This window comes from Chrysemys picta, chromosome 3, assembly GCF_011386835.1.
Source record: "Chrysemys picta bellii isolate R12L10 chromosome 3, ASM1138683v2, whole genome shotgun sequence".
NCBI lineage: Eukaryota > Metazoa > Chordata > Testudines > Emydidae > Chrysemys > Chrysemys picta.
In genome coordinates, this window is record NC_088793.1 from 199,946,640 (window position 1) to 199,969,253 (window position 22,614).

The window sequence follows — 22,614 nt, forward strand, 5'->3', positions numbered from 1 at the left end:
TGATACGTCTACAGTCAGTAGACGAACAAAACTGCTCATTTGTTAGAATTTAACAGTTCAAGCAAAAGCCGGCTCTTCATTTTTAACATTTTAGCAGAGTAAAAAATTCGCTTAGGTCACTGATTCTTTATCTACATAATTTACAAAGAGGAAAAATATTATTCCAAAATGTCTGTGCAATAAATTGCCTAAAGAAGATGTGGGAAAAAAATGCTCACTGAGGATAAATCAATGAAGGAAAAAAAGATCATTAAGGGTCAGAGTTACAAAGGTATTTAGGTACCTAGGCAACTTTTGAAAATCCCATTAGGCACCTACCTGTGTCTTTAGGAGTCTAAATACCTTTAAAAATCTGGCCCTAAGAGCCTCATCCTGTATTCTTCCTGCACCCCAAACTCCCAAGGAGTTAAATCAAGGATTACAGGATTGTATTTAGAAAGGAATGGCATAGGTGTTCCGGATCCTCACTTGGAACTCAAGAAGCCCCGATTCCACTCCCAGTTTTGCCACCATACTTCCCATGTGATATGCAATATTGTGTCCACACTTCAAAAAAGATGATGAAAAATTCAAAGAGGTTCAGACCCGAGCTACCGGAATGATTTCAGGTCTGGAAAAATCTGCCTTATAGCATGAGATTTAAGCACAATCTATTTAATTTATCCAAGACAAAGTTAAGAAGTGACCAGATTGCGGTCTACAAGTACTTACATGGGGATGAGATTTCTGATTCATCCGGGAGGGGGACGGGGGGGGAACGACTAATGAGATCAACTAGTTGGAAGCTGAAGCTAGGCAAATGCTCTAGAAATATGATGCAAATGTTTAAACAGTGAGAGTAACTATTGGAACAACTGACATAATGGACCTGGAAAATTCTCCACTTGCAGTCTTTAAATCAAGACGGGATAGTCTTGCTAAAAGATATACAATAGCTCAGCCAAATGTTATATGCTTGATGCAGAAATTCCTGGATGCGGTTCTTTGGCCTGTGTTACGCAAGAGGTCAGACTCGGTGAAAAAAACGGTCCCTTCACCTTGCATGTGACCATCAGGCATTGCATGTACAGAAACTGGGCATGTGCTTTTGATAATTCGGGGGCTTGTTTACTGAGATGAGTGAAGCATTCCTTTCCTGCAACAAAAGGTGTTTGTTCTGCTGCTCAGTTTATATATATAAGACTCATTGCATAACAAATGTAAAAGGGTCAAATTCTTCCAAATCTACGATATTTGGAAAGAGTATTTTGCATTTTTGAAAAGCAGCCCAGGCAACCCCTCGGCATGTTAATTATCTGATAACCCAGGCAGCAATTCCAAAACCATTTTTCCAACTGCCAGTTCAGAATGAAAAAAAAACCTCATTGTCATCTTGTTTATAATATGGGCTTCCAAAGCCTGGGGCTCATCAAACAGTGAAAAGATGCACTTATGTAACGTAGAATAGTTTCACTCCCCCTCCCTTTTCATTTAATGTTTAACAAAAATTCTGAATTTTGAAAAACAAATAATTAAAAGTGTCAAAAATATAAGCACATCTGAAAGGCGGAATTTGCATGTATTTTTAAGCAATACTCAGCATTCCATACATTTTGCCTGTTTAACACAATGTAACCAGATAGCCGCCTCCCCACTCCATGTACTCGAAAAGCCAGTCTTGGCAAAGGAACATTTATACACTGTGTTTCAGACCCAATAGCTCAATATTTGCTTCTAAGATCTGGCAGTTGCTTCTTTTTGGGAGTCACCTCCTCCTTTTTTGGCTTACACAACCCGTTAGGTTTAGAAAATTTACACGTAATCGATCTGAGTGGTTGTACACAAACAGAAAAGAGGAAACTGTAAGAATCATAGTCAAAGTTTTGCATGGCAATTCACTTCGCCACATAGATATTTACATAGCCAGTAAAGAGAAATTCTTATGCTGAGCAACACTCACGGGCTCTGATTCCAATTTTCACAGGCGTTGCAATCAAGGAGGATTTGTTTAGGTAAACAGTTGCCAACAAGGCAGGCTCCATAACTACTAAACACATGCCCTGTTTTCTAATCTAGGAGTCCTGTTAAATGGAGCCACAACAGCGATGTGTGAACTGCAGCAGATAAAGTGGGAATCTCTTGGGGAAAAAACAAGGATTCTCTCCAGAAATGGGCAAACCACAAAAGATTTGCGGTTAGGGACTTAGGTGCTTAAATGCCACTTTAGGGCCTACGTCCAAAATTTAGGCGCCACTTGCATTCACAAAGCCACTGTTCAGCTGCTGCCTAGCCCCAAAGGCATCTGAAGTCTCTAGGTGCCAACATTTTCACTAGTAAAGTTTCCATAGTGCCTAAATTTCTACTACTGGGTATGAGCACAGCCACCTAAGTCCTGAAACCATGAGGCAGTTCAGCCTAACTCATGCGTAAGCCTCTGCAGGATTCACAAACTAGATTCTTCCCCACCTACCACACCTGTGAGACTGGATCTAGAGCAGTAGTTTTCAAACTTTTTCTGGCAACCCAGGTGAAGAAAATTGTTGATGCCCATGACCCAACGGAGCTGGGAATGAGGGGTTTAGGGTGTGGGAGGGGGCTCTGGGCTGGGGCAGAGGGTTGGGGTGCAGGAGGGGGTCAGGGCTCTGGGCTGGGGGTGCAGGCTTTGGGGTGGGGCTGAGCAGTTTGGGGTGCAGGAAGGGGCTCAGGGCTGAGGCAGGGGATTGGGGCGCTGGGTCGGGGCAAGGGCTTACCTTGGGCCGCTCCCGGTCAGCGGCACAGCGGGGGTGCAGCAGCAGGCTTCCTAGCTGTCCTGGCACCATGGACCGCGCTGCGCCCTGGAAGCGGCCAGCAGCAGGTCCAGCTCCTACGTGGAGGTGTGCAAGCAGCTCTGCATGGCTCTCGCCCACAGGCACCGTCCCACCCAGCTCCCATTGGCCGGGAACCATCCAATGTTAGTGTGGAGCTAGTGCTCGGGGTGGCGGCAGCGCGTGGAGCCCCATGGCCCCACTGCCTAGGAGCCGGACCTGCTGCTGACCACTTCCAGGGCACAGCGCAGCGTCAGAACAGATAGGGACTAGCCTGCCTTAGCCAGGCAGCACCGCCAATGGGAATTTTAATGGCCTGGTCGGTGGTGCTGAGCAGAGCTGCCGCAACCCAGTGCCTCACTTCCCCCGACCCAGTACTGGGTCGCGACCCGCAGTTTGAAAACCACTGATCTAGAACTCATGCTCTTAGGCAGCCTCTGAGCACGCCTACTGGAAAGGACCCAGCACAAAACACAGCCAAGGAGAAGTACCCCCTCTCCCTGCATAATCAATAGCCAGGCGGTTAGGGAACTTCACCCATAGTGTAGGAGACCCAGGTTCAAATCCCCCCTCTACTGATATGGAGCAGTGACTTGAACTCAGATCTCCCACCTCTTGAGTAAATGCCCTAATTACTGGGTATTCCAGGGTGGGGCCCTCTCAATCGCTCTTGTTGAAGCTGTTCCACTTTGTATAAAATTTAGAACTAATGTTAAGCAAACACATTTGGGCTGGAAATCTATTGAGGAACGGCATTTTGTGGAATTTTCTGTAGTGCTTGGTCCAGACAGGTGGAAATACCGTGCAAAACAACAAAAGAGCAGCTTCTCCCCCCCCTCGCCCGCATTATCTCAGTCGTTTTCTTTCTAACCTCATATGAAAACAATAAAAGCACAAATTTGCAGCTGCCACGCACACGAGGTAGGAACATGGGCCAATTTGAAGAAAAATATCCACTGGGCAAATGATCTGGCAGCTCTCAATGATAGCGCTCAGCATAAGGGTTTAGGAGGGGAGAAGAGGAGAGACAGAAATGAATAAAATATTTTATCCAAACTTAATTGCCTAGTGAATGAATTCTTGATTTTTTTCCTTCACGTTTCTTACTTTTTTTCATTTTCTCTCCTATCTCTCACTTTTACATCAGACCTTTCTGTATTTTTCTTTTTCTTTCTTCATTTATTTTGCACCTTGTCTCATATCTTCCATCTTAGCCAAATTCTACTACAGTATTTATTCCTCTCTCCCTCACACACACACACACACACAAACTCCGCCCCCACTGAAATTAGTGGCAAAACTCCCACTGACTTCAATGGTGTCATGATTTCACCCACAATCTCGGGGGACCATGAACCCAGCCCTCCACCCCACACATATGGAGAGAATCTCTCAGCCCCCCATTACAAAAACTTCTACCGTGCTAATACGCAGACACGCAAAAATGTTTTCCCTTTCCAGATGTTTCCTTGGCCTGAAGTTTAGGCTTGTACCCTGGGCATATATATGGTGCCTAAAATATCACAGTGATGGACACCTTACAAATAAATATAATAAAATATAATAGCTATATGCTCATTTCCTGATTTAGACAACATTAGGAAATAACCCACTTGTCAGAGACTAAACCGAGGGGGGGGGTGACATTAATTGTCCCATGTTATACAATGTATTGTGACAAAGTTCCTCCTCTATCTTGGTGGGTCCTGCGCTTATTGACAGATTTTCTTGCCTCAGAGATTCACCATGTGGGTTGGGGAACAGCCCTGAGACCTTCCCCTCTGGAAGAACCCACAGTCCAGGTCAATTGGGAGGTTTGGGGGGAACCCGGGCCCGCCATCTTCTCCAGGTTCCAGCCCAGGGCCCTGTGGACTGCAGCTGTCTATAGTGCCTCCTGTAACAGCTGCATGACAGCTACAGCTCCCTGGGCTACTTCCCCATGGCCTCCTCCAAACACCTTCCTTATTCTCACCACAGGACCTTCCTCCTGGTGTCTGATAACACTTGTACTCCTCAGTCCTCCAGCAGCACACCCTCTCAGCTCCTTGCGCCTCTTGCTCCCAGCTCCTCACACTCGCACCACAAACTGAAGTGAGCTCCTTTTTAAAACCCATGTGCCCTTATTAGCCTGCTTTAATTGATTCTAGCATCTTCTTAATTGGCTCCAGGTGTCCTAATTAGCCTGCCTGCCTTAACTGGTTCTAGCAGGTTCCTGATTACTCTAGTGCAGCCCCTGCTCTGGTCACTCAGGGAACAGAAAACTACTCATCCAGTCACCAGTATATTTGCCCTCTACCAGACTCCTGTACCCCATTGGTCTGGGTCTGTCACAGTACATACATACATTGGATTGTATCCCTCTCCCACAAACCGAACCCTTTATGTGCTACTTGTCTTTGCATATTGTAACCTCTTCAGGGCAGGGACCATGTCTTCATGTGTTTGTACAGAATGGGGTTCCAATCCTGGTTTGTGGCTCTGGGCACTACTGCAACATAAATATCAAATAAAATAATCATATGATTTAAATTCTTTACATGACATTTTACAGAACACAATAAATTACCTCTCCTTCTTAAGGACAAAAAATAACTCTGATGGAAAATTATATAAATAATCCATTAACAAAACTGCTGTATAAGAAAACCTTCTCAGCCAAAAACAATAGCTACTTAGCTTCAATTTTTGTTCATATGTACAGGTTGACAGAAGCAGCACGCAAGCGCCCAAGGGAAGCATTAGGCCTTCAAAAGGACATCAACAGCTTTAAAAAAAGATCACACAGCTGGCTCAAAATTTCTTACCTAACTATAGGAACATACAAGATCACTAGAAACACAGGAACTGCCAGACTGGATCAGACCTATGGTCCATCTAGCCCAGGAGCCTGTCTCTGACAATGGCTAGTACAGATACTTCAGAGGAAGGCAGATGCAGGGTAATCTTCCTTGCACATTAGGTCTCATCCTAATTTCTAATAGTTAAAGATTGGCTGAATCCATGAAGCACGACATTTCTTATCCCTACCAAAATATTTGTTATCATTAATTATGATAACTCTGGATAGTCTCAGTAGCCATACAAGTCTGCAACATCCTTTCCCCCCACTTCCCCGTTTCTATAGAGTTCACTGACTTATATGAGTGCATCACAGTGTCTGGACTGTATAAATATTTCAATAAAATAAGAATACGACTTTACAGTGGCATTATTTTAGTACAATCGACTCCACCTAAGATGTGCATAAACTGTCTGACAAACAATCCGACAACCCACTAATGACTATTGTCGCAAACCGGAAAGACAGCTTTGTCAGCCCATTTTGCAGACCTCACTGTGGTTTTCTCCCTTGGTTAATGGTTCCCACAGTCCCTCCTTCTCCTTCCAAAACATCAGTTCCTGATCTTCCTCCCCACTCACTCTGCAACTTGTTTACCCTTCTTGCCTTGTATTACCCCCCACCGCCCTCCCACACACACACACACACACACACACCTTTTCCAATGAGGCTCTGATAACTAGATTTTGTGGTCGTTAAACAAAACATTCTTTTAGAGGAAAAGTATGGGGAGGAACAGCAGGGAGAATGTGAAAAAGAGTGTTTCCTCTGGTTTTAGGAATAGTTTTTCTTTTCCTTCTCTTTTTTTTTTTCGTTTGTTTGTTTTACCCTGTTGGCTCCAAGTTTTAATGGCAGAAGAGAAGTTTGAGCACTCTTGACCTAGAAATGTGGTTAAGAATAAGATGATTTTTCTTATGAAAACCTTGTCCATCTGAAGAGCAAAAAGGCAGCATACACCCTGCCTCAATAAACTGTATTTGTTGCTCAGGAACAGAGGCCGACTTGTTCGAGGTAAAGAACTCCATTTCCAAAAGCCAGGGACCTCATGCACAACGGATTAGATAGACTGCAGGAGTCAATGGACCTGATTGAAAGAATAATAGAAGGATTCATAGGAAGAATAGATGCTGTAGAGCCATGGGTAACTGAGATGGAAAATTCAGCCCCAGGACAAAATTACTTAATTGCAATGCTTATTAAAGACAATAAGAGGTTATCCAGTACTGTCAGGGATATCAAGACTATACCTAGGGTAAAAAAATTCCACTATTATGCATCTGAGAGTAATGAACTGGACGATTTGGCAGAGGATGCAGTGGTCTCTAGCCAAGAAATCTTAGTAGCCAATTCTGCTCTCAGATACTTGCCGTCACTTTCATAGTGGGAGTAGTTGCCATGTATCAGATAACAGAATTGGGTCCTTAGCATACAACTGGGGAGCGAGTCTCTTAGGGCCAGATCCTGGCCTCAGTTACACCAGCATGGATCCAAAGTAACTACACTGATGCCAATGGAATTACTCCAGATCCACACTAGTACAGGGAGTAGAATTTGGCCCAGAGTACTTCTGCAATCCTGGCAAAAGGATTACAAAGAGATAAAAAACTCATCAGACTTGGTTCTCCTCACACTTGAACTGGTTTTACACCAATGTAACTCCACTGATTACAAAGCGGGTTAGTCCTGATTTACACCTGTGTGAGTGAGTGAAGACCAAGCAACTTGTTTGAAATACCATCAGAGCTTTATGAAGGTGCCTCCAGCCTTATTCCATTGTTCTGAAGGCTTCCAGAATTATCAACGAGTTGGCCTTCCAAAGCTAACAGGTATTTTCATGCCTGTCAAAGCAATGAAAGGACTTGCCTCCACCTAAAAAAACCCCAAAACTGAATCAGGAGACAGTTTTGTACCAAGCATGGCTTCTGGAGTGGGGAGAGAATTACTATTCTTTTAAATTGCCAGAGGGCATCATGACATTTACAAAGGGTCTGAAGCATGGGGAAGGAGCAGTTACTTCAGTACTTCAGCAGTTACTAGACAGATAAAATATATATTGAAGCACTTGGAACCATTTCTTTCATATTACTGTATTCAATGACATTTTGCCAATGCTATCGTATGGTTGAGATTAGGGCTGTCAAGCGACTAAAAAAATTAATCCCGATTAATTGCGAAATAATAGAATACCATTTTTTTCCAATATTTTTGGACGTTTTCACATTTTCAAATCTAATGATTTCAATTACAGAGAATACAAAGTGTACAGTGCTTACTTTAAATTTGTTTTATTACAAATATTGGCACTATTAAAAACAAAAGAAATAGTATTTTTCAATTAACATAATACAAGTTCTGTAGTGCAAGCTCTTTATCATGAACGTTGAACTTACAAATGGAGAATTATGTAAAAAAACCTGCATTCAAAAATTAAACAATGTAAAATTTTAGTGCCTGAAAGTCCACTCAGCCCTACTTCTTGTTCAGCCAGTCACTCAGAAAAATAAGTTTGTTTACATTTGCAGAAGATAATGCTGCCCACTTCTGGTTTACAATGTCACCTGAAAGTGAGAACAGGTGTTCTCATGGCACTGCTGTAGCTGGCGTCGCAAGATATTTATGTGCCAGATGCACTAAAGATTGAGATGTCCCTTCATGTTTCAACCACCATTCCAGGGGACATGCGTCCATGCGGATGATGAGTTCTGCTCAATAACAATGCAAAACAGTGTGGACTGACGTGTATTCATTTTCATTCTCTGAGTCAGATGCCACCAGCAGTAGGTTGGTTTTCTTTTTTGGTGGTTCAGATTCTGTAGTTTCCGCATTGGAGTGCTGCTCTTTTAAGACTTCTGAAAGCATGCTCCACATCGCATCCCTCTCAGATTTTGGAAGGCGCTTCAGATTCTTAAACCTTGGGTTGAGTGCTGTAGCTATCTTTAGAAATCTCACATTGGTACCGTCTTTGCGTTTTGTCAAATTTGCAGTGAAAGTGTCCTTAAAATGAACAACATGCGCTGGGTCATCATCCGATACTGCTATATCATGAAATACCTGGCAGAAGATGGGTAAAACAGAGCAGGGGACATACAATTCTCCCCCAAGGAGTTCAATCACAAATTTATTAACGCAGTATTTTTTTAATGAGCGTCATGGAATGCTAGCCGAAGCATGAAGGGGCATACGAATGTTTAGCATATCTGGCATGTAAATACCTTCCAATGCCAGCTACAAAAGTGCCATGCAAATGCCTGTTCTCACTTTCTGGAGACATTGTAAATAAGAAGAGGGCAGCATTATCTCCCGTAAATGTAAACAAACTTGTTTGCCTTAGCGATTGGCTGAACAAGAAGTAGGACTGAGTGGACTTGTAGGCACTGTAGTTTTACATTGTTTGTTTGAGTGCAATTATAGAACAAAATAAATCTACATTTGCAAATTGCACTTTCATGACAAAGAGATTGCACTACAGTACTTGTATTAGGTGAGTTGAAAAATACTAATTCTTTTATCATTTTTACAGTGCAAATATTTGTAATAAAAAATAACATACTTTGATTTCAATTACAACACAGAATACAATATCTATGAAAATGTAGAAAAATATCCAAAATATTTAATAAATGTCAATTGGTATTCTATTGTTTAACAGTGTGATTAAAATGCGATTAATCGGGATTAATTTTTTAATTGCGATCAGTTTCTTTGAGTTAATCGCGTGAGTTAACTGCGATTAATCAATAGCCCTAGTTGAGATATCTTTTTGCATCCCCTTCTGTTTGAAGAGCGGTTTTGGTGAACTTTTCATTTGAGAAATGTTTGCAGGATTATTCTTCCAATAAGCTTTATGTCATGTCTTCTCTCAGATCACTCGGATGTATGAAGGAAACAGACTGAGCTTGAATACCTTTAATATTACAGGCCAGTTTTTGGAGGAGCCTTAAGCCATTTTGCAGCCACAATTAACTGCGGATGCAGAATCTTAAACCTAGATGTCTAAGTGCCCAATTTGTGCATAAACTCAAGTACATACATATCGAAACAGTCGCACAATTAATTGCGCCAACAAAAAAAAAAGGAGGCATGTTTTAAAACAAAAGTTAGGCTCTCTCCCTCCGTCTGTGCCTTCATCACAAGAAGTGAAGTTGGAATCCCTAATTTTGCCTTCTCCCCTCTGAAAACAGCCTGCCCTAATTTCTGCCTTCCTGTACAAAGCCTCGTAGGGCCAAATCCTGCCCTGACTTACACCCCACACAACCGCAAGGAAATCAGCTGGCGTTTGGGGCTTAATGAAGTCAGTGAGGTTGTTCTGGTGCCATGTGTAGTTATGTTTTTCATTATCTTATTCAGAAATGCCAACCCCACAGACTTCCCCCTTTTGTCCTACCCTCCCCCATACAGGAATGAAAGGAAAACCCCTGATCTACAGAAAAATTCATCTCCAACCGGCTGAGCTCTCCAATTCTGCCACACCTCTATGGAAGGGCAGCCAATCAACACTGCTGCACATGCTAAATGGGATTACTGGTGTGTCTCCATCCCAAACCCCCTTCCTCTCTGTTATGTAAACAAAAGATTGGGGCTGTTCCTGGATTGTGCAGCCCTTAGATCCCAGAACTAGTTCTAATGCAAACCCCCAGCCATCATGGTGCTATATCCCACACTCCACGTGGGTGGAGAACTTCTCTAGCCACTCCGTGGGCTCCATATATGACCAGCAAGAAAAAACACTTATTCCCTGGGCCAGTGGGACCTCAGACTCTTTCCCTGCCCTGAGCCCAGGAGGAGAAGGGCAGACATGGACTCCACACCAAGGAGAGGAATTCAAAGCCCACACACCACTCACAGGCATGTCAATGCTACCGCATGTAAATTTATGTACAGTTTTCTCTCCATTGGTATCTATTGGCAGGGATGATTATCAGAACTGAATCTGAATGTTCTGTATTGAAGGAGACACTGGCCTACAGCATTTCCAAGAGGGAGAGCAGTACGGAAGAACACAAAGGAGTACCAAGGGAACTAACTCATGATGGTCTCTCTTGGTTTTTAGTACCCTATGTTTTTAGCATGTTAGCGACCTGAAAAAACTGCTTCTCTCCCCATGCAACTCTGAGGTTTGGCTGAAGTGTTCCGCTAGTAAGGTGACCAGACAGCAAATGTGAAAAATCGGGATGGGGTGGGGGGTAATGGGAACCTATATAAGAAAAAGACCCAAAAATCAGGACTGTCCCTATATAACTGGGACATCTGGTCACCCTATCCGCTAGAGACCCCTAGATTTGAATGCTCTGGGGGAAGAGCCAGGGAATTTTTGGCAGAAGGCCCTTGAACCAAACTCTGCTCTCATTTTCTTGATGTAAATCTAGAAACTCTGGACTTTGCTTTTCCAAAGTCTGTTGACCTTCCAGATGTGGTGTAAAGCTTATACCCAAATTCAGATGTGCCCGAACAGTGGTCTAAGTTTACACCATCAGAGTAAATGGGTTGAATGTGGGTACAAGTGCTAAATACTGCCATCTGCACCAATCTGTGCAAAATGAGTAACTCACACTCAGAGAGAAAAAGAAGGGTGTTTAGCAAGAACAGCAACTTATAGCAGGGTGTAAAAAAATAAATAAAGGCAGCCTCCCCATCTTATCTTACATCGGCAGTTAGTTGTTTTAACCACAACAGATAAGTAACTTAGCCCAGCAATTATATCACTTCTGAATTCAGTCCTGAGTCTTCAGTGGGAGTTATCACTTACACGTCCCCTATCCCAGGAAAGAACCTGACTCCATCTGTCTACTCAGACTTTTGCTGTGAGGGTTGTCGGGGTGTGTTTATGTTAATTGATCATTTCCAAGGAAGAGTCTATTTTTGGTTGACGTAAGTTAATATTTTTGTGTTTAATTGTTTTAGCAAAGTGGACATGTGCCCTGAGGAGAATCACAGTGGGAGCATTTTAATAATTTAAAAACAAACAAAGCAACAGCGAGAACACATTGGGTCAGAGTGCAACAGTCCCCAAAATCACATTGCACAGTGTAGGGGTACACTGGACACCAAAAGGAGCTGAAGCCAGGAGGCAGATCACCCTCGACAGCGAATGCATTTTAATTTGATGGTTCAGTGTCAGAACCCACACGCTTCTAGAAGAAAAGGATAAATGGACACAAATCAGATGTTAGGAACGGCAATATACAAAAACCTGTAGGAGAACACTTCAACCTCCCTGGCCACACAATAGCAGATTTAAAGGTAGCCATCCTGCAGCAAAAAAACTTCAGGACCAGACTTCAAAGAGAGACTGCTGAGCTTCAGTTCATCTGCAAATTTGACACCATCAGCTCAGGATTAAACAAAGACTGTGAATGGCTAGCCAACTACAAAAGCAGTTTCTCCTCCCTTGGTGTTCACACCTCAACTGCTAGAAGAGGGCCTCATCCTCCCTGATTGAACTAACCTCGTTATCTCTAGCCTGACTCACTCTTGCTTGCATATTTATACCTGCCCCTGGAAATTTCCACTACATGCATCCGAAGAGCTTTCACCCACGAAAGCTCATGCTCCTATACGTCCGTTAGTCTATAAGGTGCCACAGGACTCTTTGCTGCTTTTATAGATCCAGACTAACACGGCTACCCCTTTGATACATGCATAGCTCTGACACTACAAGTTGTTAGGTAGCTATGCCTATTTATTGAAGATCAGTATTCGACACCGTGCTCAACAATTCACATCACTTTTACAATGACTAACCCCGATGACCACCAGTTACAGATAACGCACTAGTTCCAGCTACACCACTGCCATGTCATCTGTTCATTTACCTTTTTTAAATTCTAACTTTTTGCAAGGAGCCTCTTCAAGCATAAGGGTTCAAGCAAGGTCCCATCCTTCTGGATGTTCACAGAGTCAGAGTTTAAGGCCAGGAGGAACCACCAGATCATGTAGGCTGACCTCCTGTATGTGACAGGTCACTAAATACCGCCCAGCCACCCGCACAATGAACCCCAAAACCAGAATTAGCTCAAGGGTATTATACCCCTGACTTTCTCCTTTAATATTTTCCAAGGCCCACCTCTTCAAATAATCCCACCTCTGCAGAGTTCACCCCTCCAATCAGAAGCTTTAAATGCCTTTATAGTCTAAGGAACCACCTCAGTCTCCATCAGATGCCAGAAGAGCCTCACGGAGTGATGCTGTTACACATTTATTAACTGCAGAAACATCAAAAATAAGATATATCTATTTCACACTCAATCACAAATATTTCACCATTCTTTGCACTGAAATAAGTTCTACATTCAACTCCCATGTGGAGCACCATCCCCCTGCTTATGCACACTGATATGATCATGGACAGACATCAAAGGGGCCCACTTCAGCCACACGGATCAGCTTATGCGGAGGAGGCAATTCCACCACGTGCGCTGGTATCACGTGACCTGCTGTTACACACAGTTTGGTGACACCTGACAGATTGGTGGTGGTGGTCTGAGTTTTTGGCCTACTCGGCCAGGAACCAGTCGTTGAAGCAGGACAGCATTGCTCGGAACTGCCTCTGACCGTTGTGCCCAGATGACATACATCTCTTGGAAGTTGGGAGCAAATATGGTAAAATCCTGGCTGCTGGTCGGGCACACCAGCAATATTCAAGGCTAGCAGCACAGGTGAGATTTTTCCCTACGTGGAGATAAAATTAACCGTCAGGAGTGGCAGGTGCTCACCAGCGCACAGAGGGGGGTTAATGCCCCTTTCCTGTACATTTGACACTTGAATGAGGCCTGGTGGTTGCTTCATGAAGTGGCTTGCTCGGGCCTGGGAATAAGATGGGTCTAGTAAGCCCAGGAAATGTTAGGATGCGATGGATTTGAGAATCAAAAAAGCGGAGGAGCCACCGACAGCCTAGACAATTTGGGGACATCTGTGGCACTTGCCCTCCGCCCCCATTCACCACTGTCAGGACCGGTTGCTTTTAGGAGATATTTTAAGGCTCAGTAAATTTGCAGCCACTTTGCCAAAAAAGCAAATGGTGTGTCCATGCTCATGGAGCTTTATCGTTCTCGTTTCCAAACGGCCATTCTTTGCTCTGGACTAAGTTCCATTTTCTACTAGCATGAACCACATGCATAGCCGCATTGAGCTATATTTTGAACTGGAGTCGTCTATAAACACAGTATAAAAAACTGCTAAAAAGAAGCAAAAAAAGAAAAGACATCTACCTTCGTAAACCAACGATCACTTTGTAGAGGTTTCCATGGTGGAAAAATTGCTGCTCTCCCCTAAAAAGCAAAAAACAAAAGAGATGTTTTTTCAGAAACAAAGATACTATACATGAAAGTTCTCAAAGCTGTAAATTAAATATATAATAGAACATCGTGCCTATTTTAAAAACAGCAACTTCAAAGAACAATCATCGTATATACAAATTAAAAATCTAGTTTGCGCTTATCCTAACAAAATACAATAGATTATCCCAAAACATTTCCCCTCCACTGGATGAGACTATGTGCAGTATTGCAGTTTACATCAAAACATTGTTGATTGGTGTTAATTTTACTTGGAAATTCCCTTATGCAGTGGTTATCAAAACAAAAACAAAATACGAGCCATGGCCTATGGGTGAGTCTTTGACATGTTGTATCAGTTTTTTCCAAAACATTTAGACCAGACTGTAACCTTATAATGATGCTCAACAGTGCGTAGCTGTGCTGACCCAGAAGCAGGACAGGAATCATCTGATTTCAATTCTGAGGTTCACAATCCCTGCCTCCCCCTTGCTCTAGGGCAGGATATAAAGTGACTGTACAGCACAAGCAAATACGCTAGAGGGGGATGGAACTAAGGCTCCATCCACTCCCACACCTGGCAGACCACTCCCCACCAGGGCCGGCTCCAGGCACCAGCCGAGCAAGCTGGTGCTTGGGGCGGCAGCTTGTAGGAGCCGGCATTCCGCCCAATCCTAGGGCGGCACGGACGCTTTTTCTTTTTTTCTTTTTCTTTTTTTTTTGTGGTGTTCCACTCCGGCCATCCTGTAGGGGGCGGCGGCGTGGAGGATGGGATCGCCCTGCAGGGCAGCCCGCGTCCTTCCCTCCCAGCTGACCGGAGCAGCACAGAGCCCTCCCGGCAGGCGGCAGGGCTGCGTGGCAGCGCCCCACTGAAGCCCTGGCCACCCCCCTTTTCTCTCTCTCCCCCGCACTCCCTCCCCCTCCCCCCGCTAGCCGGGGCACATCTGCAGCGCAGGGAGTCCCCCTGCACCCTGGCTCCGGCCGCACCGCAGGTGTTTTTGTTTTTTTTTTTGCTTGGGGTGGCCAAAAAGCCAGAGCCGGCCCTGCTCCCCACCCACTTGTGCAGGAAAGGAATTAGCAGCCCATAGGAATGCAGCACAGGGCAATAAAGTGGTTCACTCCACCCCCTTACTCCCTCCTACGGGAGAACAGCCAGGCTCCCAACTGAGCCTTCAGTAACTACCGATCACATTTTAATAGTTTCGCTATCTGCAGTATACCCCACGCAGTAGTTTCATTGCTTACTGGGTGAAACTGACCCCTTGCACTCTCTTGCGCAAACTCAGGGTTTAAGCGGTGAGGAGGGATTTGCACAAATCTAGTGAATTTCACCCTATACGAATATTGTAAATTGCTTTTGTTTTGTTGTTAGTTTATAAAAAAAAAAAAAAGTCCAACAACAAATGCACCATACTGATTTGCACATCTAAATCATGCACACGCTGGAGAGCTCAAAATACAATGAACACTCATATGGGGGTAATTCCTGGAGTAAGAAGGCAGGGAAGGAATTAAAGGAATAGGTGTGGGAAGGGGAAAAAGGAAAATCTCTTTTCAAAAAACTGTCTGAATCTGGATTTAGATGAGACCATGATGTTATCAAAAGTATCTGAAGTGATCTAGGTAAATAACACATAGTTTAGAAACTGCTAAAATATTTATTTCCAGTCATGTTTAAACAGATTAATACAGTTCACTGTAATGACTCCCAATAAATCTGTATTAATAACTCCTAAATAACTGTACAAAGCCTACTTCTTCCTCTCTTTTAATTTAATCTTTTTCTACAAAACAAAACAAAATTAAATCACAAAAGTTATTGTATCCACTTGGCATGTCGTTGGGCCTAATTCTGAGCTGGGTCCTTTCAAAATCTTGAGGAAAAGAAAGTGATATAAAAAAGAAGACCTATGACTGTTTATCATTTATCCTATCCAGTTCTAATAACAATTTTTTACATTTTTTCACTATTATTACATTTTTAACTATTTAACACCAAAGTGGCCAGATCTGGGAGCGCATGATGACCAGAATCTCCTCGAAACTGCTCTAAGAATGAGGCTGCTGGCTAGTCTATATTTTGCAGACAGTTGCGACTATTAGACATCTGCCCCCACATTTTTATTCACTATACATCTTGCTGAAATGAATAACACTGCATTCTAAGCGAATATCACTCATTCGAAACTGCTTAACCATGCCCAATAGTGTAGTGGCAGAGGACCCTGGGTTACCTAGTTCAATACCCAGCCAGCAGAGAGCGCCGTAATGCCAAAGGTAAATAGAACGACACCCTAAGTGGCAGAGGTGACCACTCTCAGGAGACGGCCAGAGGCTATGTGACAGCAAGAGCAGCAGCGCGGCTGCGGAGGAAAGGCTGGGCAACCTAGGAGCTGTGACTGGCAGGCTGGGTAGAGACTTCCCCTCCGCAGGAGTTCAGCATGGAGGGATCCCAAGGAGACTCTTGCCTTTATACCCCAGGACTGGACTGCCCCTAGTGGCTGAATGAAGGACTGCTGGATTGACTTTTTGTTGTAACCGTTAAAGCACTGAGCCTGGGGACATCTGCACCTTTTATTTCTGGCAGCTGTAGTAAAAGTAGCCTCTGCTACTCCAAGTGTTTATGGGAAGCCACCAGGGGCTGGAGCATCATGCCCCGACTGCAGGGGGCACTAAGATACAAACGATGCCTTCCCTCCACCAAGCTATGCAACCTTGAGGGAGAACCGCAGAGAGCAGCCAGCCACAGTCTCCAGCCATAGGGATAGGAGTAGCTCCAACTCTTTGCCTCAGCTTCGTTCCACACCTGCCTCTCCTACCTTCTGCCCTCCCTCTGTCCCCCTTAGCCCCTTCCCTTCGAGCTGATCCCCGCCTAACTAAACCAACCCTCCCCCCAAAAAATCATGGAACTAACATGCCATTTGCTACCATCACATTGCTCACTCTGCTTGGGCGTTCTACCGCTTCCCCTGCCCTCAATCTGTGTGGTCTATTCAGACTGTAAGCGCCACGACTGTTTCTGTACAGCACCTAGCACAATGGGGCCCCATTCTTGGTTGGCTCTTGCACCACCATAATGCACACAATTAGTGATCATAACAACGCACAGCACCTAGCACACCGGAGTCCTGGTCTTTCACTAGGACTCTAGATACTACAATAATAATTACATAATCGTGGAGTGCCTACAGTGTTTGTCTCTGGGCTGATGGTACACAGACCACCATGCCAGGTATGCAAGGAGAACTGTACCACAGCACCTCACAGTTGTACCCTGCACTCGTGTTGGTTACAATGATTTTAGGCTGCGTTGTTAATAGCAGTAAATCACTTGATTGAAGACTACACTGAATTCTCTCCAAGCTGCCAGAGGTGTACAGCAATTCCCACCAGAATTGAAACCATTCCAGAAATATAAACGGAGTCTGAGGGGACAACTGTTGAGGGGGTTGGTTGTTCCGTTTTCACTAAATATTGACAATGTGTTCTTCCAGTAAAAGAAAACAAAAGCTTACTTTACTTAAAAAAAAATAGATCCAATTTCTCTGCTTATCCCAATGCACCTTTATATTGGTCTCACTACTGCACAATCACACACAGAAGACTAACCCAGTTTCTACAGTTGTTTCTAGGGACACGTGAAATCAGCTCATAGCACAGAATAATTAACTCACTACTCAAAACATGCTGCTGTGGGGAAAACGATGCAAGACATAACAATAATATCTTAATATATAAACAGATCATTCCAACAGTTTGTAAAATACATGATGGATGTTTTTATTCTACATCTACAGATTCTGGGCCAAATTCAACTCAGTTATACCAGTGTAAATCCAGGGTAAATCCATCAAAGTCACTTGCATTACTCCAGACTTCATGTATATAACAAAGCAGAATTTGTCCCCAAACTCCTATCATCAGTCATTTATAGCCTTTCTGGGGGGAAATTACCTTTGGGTCTGAAATTTCTAATGTTCCATTTCGGCCCATGACTGACATGTTGAAAAGTTTAATGAAAAAAAAATTTCAGCTTCTGTTTCTTTGTACAAATAGAAATAAAGTCTATCTTTCACCAGCTTAGTATTTTTCAGAAGGTTGATTCTGCTCAGAAACTCCAATGGTCTTTTTAGTGAGATGGTAAACTCTTTGGGGCAAAGACTTTGAACCAGATTCAAGACTCAGTTGCACTCATGGAAATGCCGAGTGACCATGGATTTCGGTGGCCGGAACAGCCAACAGCTGCTACTTCAAGTTTATCCTCACACCACCGTTGGTTGTAAAGTCAGTGCAGACGCGGACATGACCTAAGTAAGGTTCTCAATTCTCTCGTGCCATAAAGAAAAATAAAATATGGAGGGACAAATAAGTTGACCTTATATATCTTGCTACATACCAAGCTCTTCAAAGGTGGTCACTAACTATGTGTTCCTCATTTTCTAGGCGCCTGACTTGAGACCCTAGGATCTGCACTGCAGAAGTGTTGAGCACTCACAACTTATAACGGAACTCAATGGGAGCTGTGCTTTGAACACATATAGGGCTATAGACACCTAAATACGCTGTAAAACTGTGTGCCAGGCATCTCAGTTTAGGCATTCAGAAATAGTGGAAACTTTTGACCTTAATCTGTCTGTGCCCTCAGCTCCCCATCTGTAAAATGTGGAGTTGTGAAGTTAAATGAATTCATGTTTGTGAAGCACTCAGATACTAGAGTGCTACGGAAAAGCCTATGAGAAAATTCATGTTCTGTCTTCAGAGGAGGGCTTGAATACTGGGTACTAAAGAAGGCACCGGGCATAGGAATAGGGATAGGACCGGCAGTATGACCTGATGGTTCTTTTATTTTTGCCTGTGTGATATGGGACATTGCCAGAGCTGATTTTTAGGGTTAGAAATGGGTATGTAATATCTGCATTCCTTATTAATGTCCTACAGCCATAGATGTTTAGCTTGTCTGTCCACATTATCCCAGAGAAACTCTGGAAAGAATGCCAGGCCAACTGGATTAGATTTGTAGCTTTGAAGACAGAGCACACATTGTGCCTCATTAAATACATTTCTCTCTCAATCTTACATAACACATAGCATTGCATAGCTGAAGTATGAGGGTTCCCATCCCTAGATAACCAATAGCCCATCTAAGGCTCTGGAAGCAAACAGCCAACCATCGCTAGCTGGAAATCATGACCAGACCCATTCAATTTAAGTCTCCTGACAGCAGCCTATCCATCTCAGCATCTCTGGAGCTTGAATTATGAAGGGCGGCTGACTTAGTGGGCCTTGCAAACAGATCCCATGGCACACTGCAGAACTAATCCCATGATTGCACAGCGTAGCACTACGCACTGGGTCCAGGATTTGTGGAAAAGCAGGAGGGATTCTTCCGGAAATGGAAAGGCTGGACCCACAGTAGACAGGAAGAGGGAGAGAGAGGGTTACATCCTGGTCACTTAAAGCTACAAATCTAATCCAATTGACCTGGCATTCTTTCTGGAGTTTCTCTGGGATAATGTGGAGAGACAAGCTAAACATCTATGGCTGTAGGACAGGGGTAGGCAACCTACGGCACACGTGCCGAAGGCGGCACGTGAGCTGATTTTCAGTGGCACTCACACCGCCCAGGTCCTGGCCACTGGTCCTGGGGGCTCTGCATTTTAATTTAATTTTAAATGAAGCTTCTTAAACATTTTAAAAACCTTATTTATTTTACATACAATAGTTTAGTTCTATATTACAGACTTTAGAAAGAGACCTTCTAAAAACGTTAAAATGTATGACTGGCACGCGAAACCTTAAATTAGAGTGAATAAATGAAGACTCGACACACCACTTCGGAAAGGTTGCCGACCCCTGCTGTAGGACATTAATAAGGATTGCAGATATCACATACCCATATATAACCCTAAAAATCAGCTCTGGCAATGTCCCATATTACACAGGCAAAAATAAAAGATCCATCCGGTCATACTGCCAGTCCTTTCCCTATTCCTATACTTGGCTATATATACGGTCAGTGTTCCCAAAATGGCCAAGACAATTTTCACCAGATTCACAGACTCTTCCTTTACAGTTTCTCTGTTAATGACCTTATGGACCCAAGATACGCTCTGTCTACTCACTGCTAGTTCTTTGATAAAGTGGTGCCAGCTGGTACAAGCCCGTGGCCAGGAAATCTCCCTCACCAAAACAACATTAAGTCACCATTCTGCTTCTTACCAACACTTATTCAAAGATAGACACTGCCAGATTTTGCTTTCAGGGGAGCTTATGGCTTTAACAAAGCTGAGCTCCTCACAGTTTTATATGCAGCTTTGGAGAAACTTCAGTTTCTTCCTGCAATGGAGGGTTACCAGGAACATTGGTCTGTCATCTGTGACACCTTCCACACACATATATCAATTACTTCCTCCCGTTCAAAGTCTTGCGCGACTTGAGTCATTTGGAATATTTCAAGTATTAACCCAGAGACTCAGCCACGTCCTCGCCCACACACAAAACCAAAAGGCCCCAGCACAAACCAGACTTCTTAGGGCATTGGGCTGGCTACCACTGGTGGCATGAGCTCTGGTTGTCCTCCAAGAAGGTAAGCAAATTGTAGCATCTGACCCAGAAAGAGAAAGACATACACACTTGCGTAACGCCAGACACTTCTTTGCCTCCTGGCCCTCACATCCGAAGAAGTCAAAAACAGAGGGGCACTTAATAGTAGCCAAGTACACAATTTGGCCTGAACCACCTCTGTTACTGGTGATAATGCACCAGGGTTACAGCTATTTGATGATACCCTGTATAAGTTCCAGTGTGGAGTGGTAGGTGACAGCTAGGGGTGTGCAGTTGGAGGAGGTTTTATTTCTGTTTTGGAGCAGGTCAACCCCTACTCAATGACAAAAATCTTTCCTGAATCCCCGCTTCTGGCTTTCAAACAGCTCCCCAAACTCTCCAAGATCATCATCATAAGCAAGCTCCCCACAGATCAGGACACAGTTGCTCAAAGTGGCGCCAGACCCTGCCAGAAAAACACATGCAAAACCAGCAGACATTTCTCCGCTGCTACAATGATCAGCACCCCCCACAACACACCTGCCAAGATCATGGGTCCTACACATGCCCATCACAACATGTGGAGTACTTTATCCAGGGCACTAAATGCCCCAACTATGTGAATGAAACCAGACAATCTCTACACTCTCGAATGAACTCACACAGGAAAATAATAAAAGACAAAAACGCCGCATCACCTGTGGGTGAACACTTTTCACAAAGCCATCACTCTATATCTGACCTATCAGTCCTCATCCCCAAAGGAAACCTGCGAAACACTTTCAACAGACAAGCCTGGGAGCTTAAATTCATAACTTAGCTAGACACTAAAAATCATGGACCGAACAGACACACTGGATATTTATGGCTTATTACAACAATCTACAACAACCACTAACACACACACACACACCCTTTTTTTTTTTCTTTCTTTTTCTTTTTGGCCTGTGACTGCAGATGTGTTAACGGACCACTCCACCTTGAACGGTCCCTTAGAATACGAGCTAACTACCTCTGCTAAACAATCTGTTCCACTTTATATTTAGCTGTGATGCTCAGAATACCTTTCCTAGACCTGAAGAAGAGCTCTGTGTAGCTCAAAAGCTTGTTTCTCTCACCAACAGAAGTTGGTCCAATAAAAGATATTACCTCACCTACCTTGTCTCTCTATTATCCTCAGACCAACACAGTTACAACAACACTGCAGACATTTTTGCTAAGTCATTTTTCAGGGTTGAACTGTGCTTTACTCAATCATCCAGAGTGCTGTGTTTTCATATGCAGACATCAATTTCATATGCAGACATCAAATTCAGTTTGTTTCACTGTATTCCTTGTATGCAAAAATAAGGCACACCTTTTTAACAGTAAGGGTGAGTAACCATTGGAACAAACTGCCAAGGGAGGTGGTAGATTCTCTATCTCTTGATGTCTTCAAATAGAGACTGGATGCCTTTCCGGATAATCTGCTTAATCAATTAAGTTAATGGACTCAACACAAGTATAACTGGGTGAAATGTAATTGCCGGTGATATATAGGAGGTCAGATTAGATAACCTAATAATCCCTTCTAGCCCTAAAAAAAAAAATCTATGAATCTACGCAACCTTGCATCCCTGTATACAGGATCTGGATCAAGTAATATCACAGTCAGATATTTTCCCACTTAACTGAGTATCAGTCATATGACACAGTGTAGATGACAAATGACATGATGGTTGAAGTTACTCTGCATGACAGGTCCTTTTTTACATTTCCTTGTACAGACTGTAGCTTTCTACCTCGGCAGAACCAGTTTAAGAGTGGCTATTCTAAACTGACATTAAAAAACTGAATGTTGTCTGCTTTTGCCAAAAGGAATACAGTGATAGAATCAATAGAAAACTCCACTTTCATAAACCACCTATGGCTGTACAAAGGACATATGTGCTCAGGCACATTGTGTGAAGTAAGCAAACTGCCTTACCAGTAAAAAAAAAAAAATGTATAGCCGGTGGGTATTGCCATTTGGACAGCTTGGCACCGATCTTGCAATTAACATAATACATACAGCGCGCACACACACACACACACACACACACACACACGCTTGCTGCACATTTCTCAGAGCAGGATCAGGGTGCATACGATCGATCTGAAAAGCAAAAGCTACTCTGGATATCTATACAGAATGGGT

General features: G+C 43.5%; 1 protein-coding gene across 14 annotated transcripts in view; it reads right to left on the reverse strand.

Moving 5' to 3' along the window:
• PLCB4 (phospholipase C beta 4) overlaps positions 1-22,614 on the reverse strand; it is a 318,161-nt gene that overhangs the window by 277,903 nt on the left and 17,644 nt on the right. For all 14 annotated transcript variants that reach the window (XM_024110413.3, XM_024110408.3, XM_024110392.3 and 11 more), the window contains exon 2: positions 13,830-13,889. The gene's annotated coding sequence lies outside the window, so the exon portion shown is untranslated. The remainder of the gene's footprint in view (positions 1-13,829; positions 13,890-22,614) is intronic.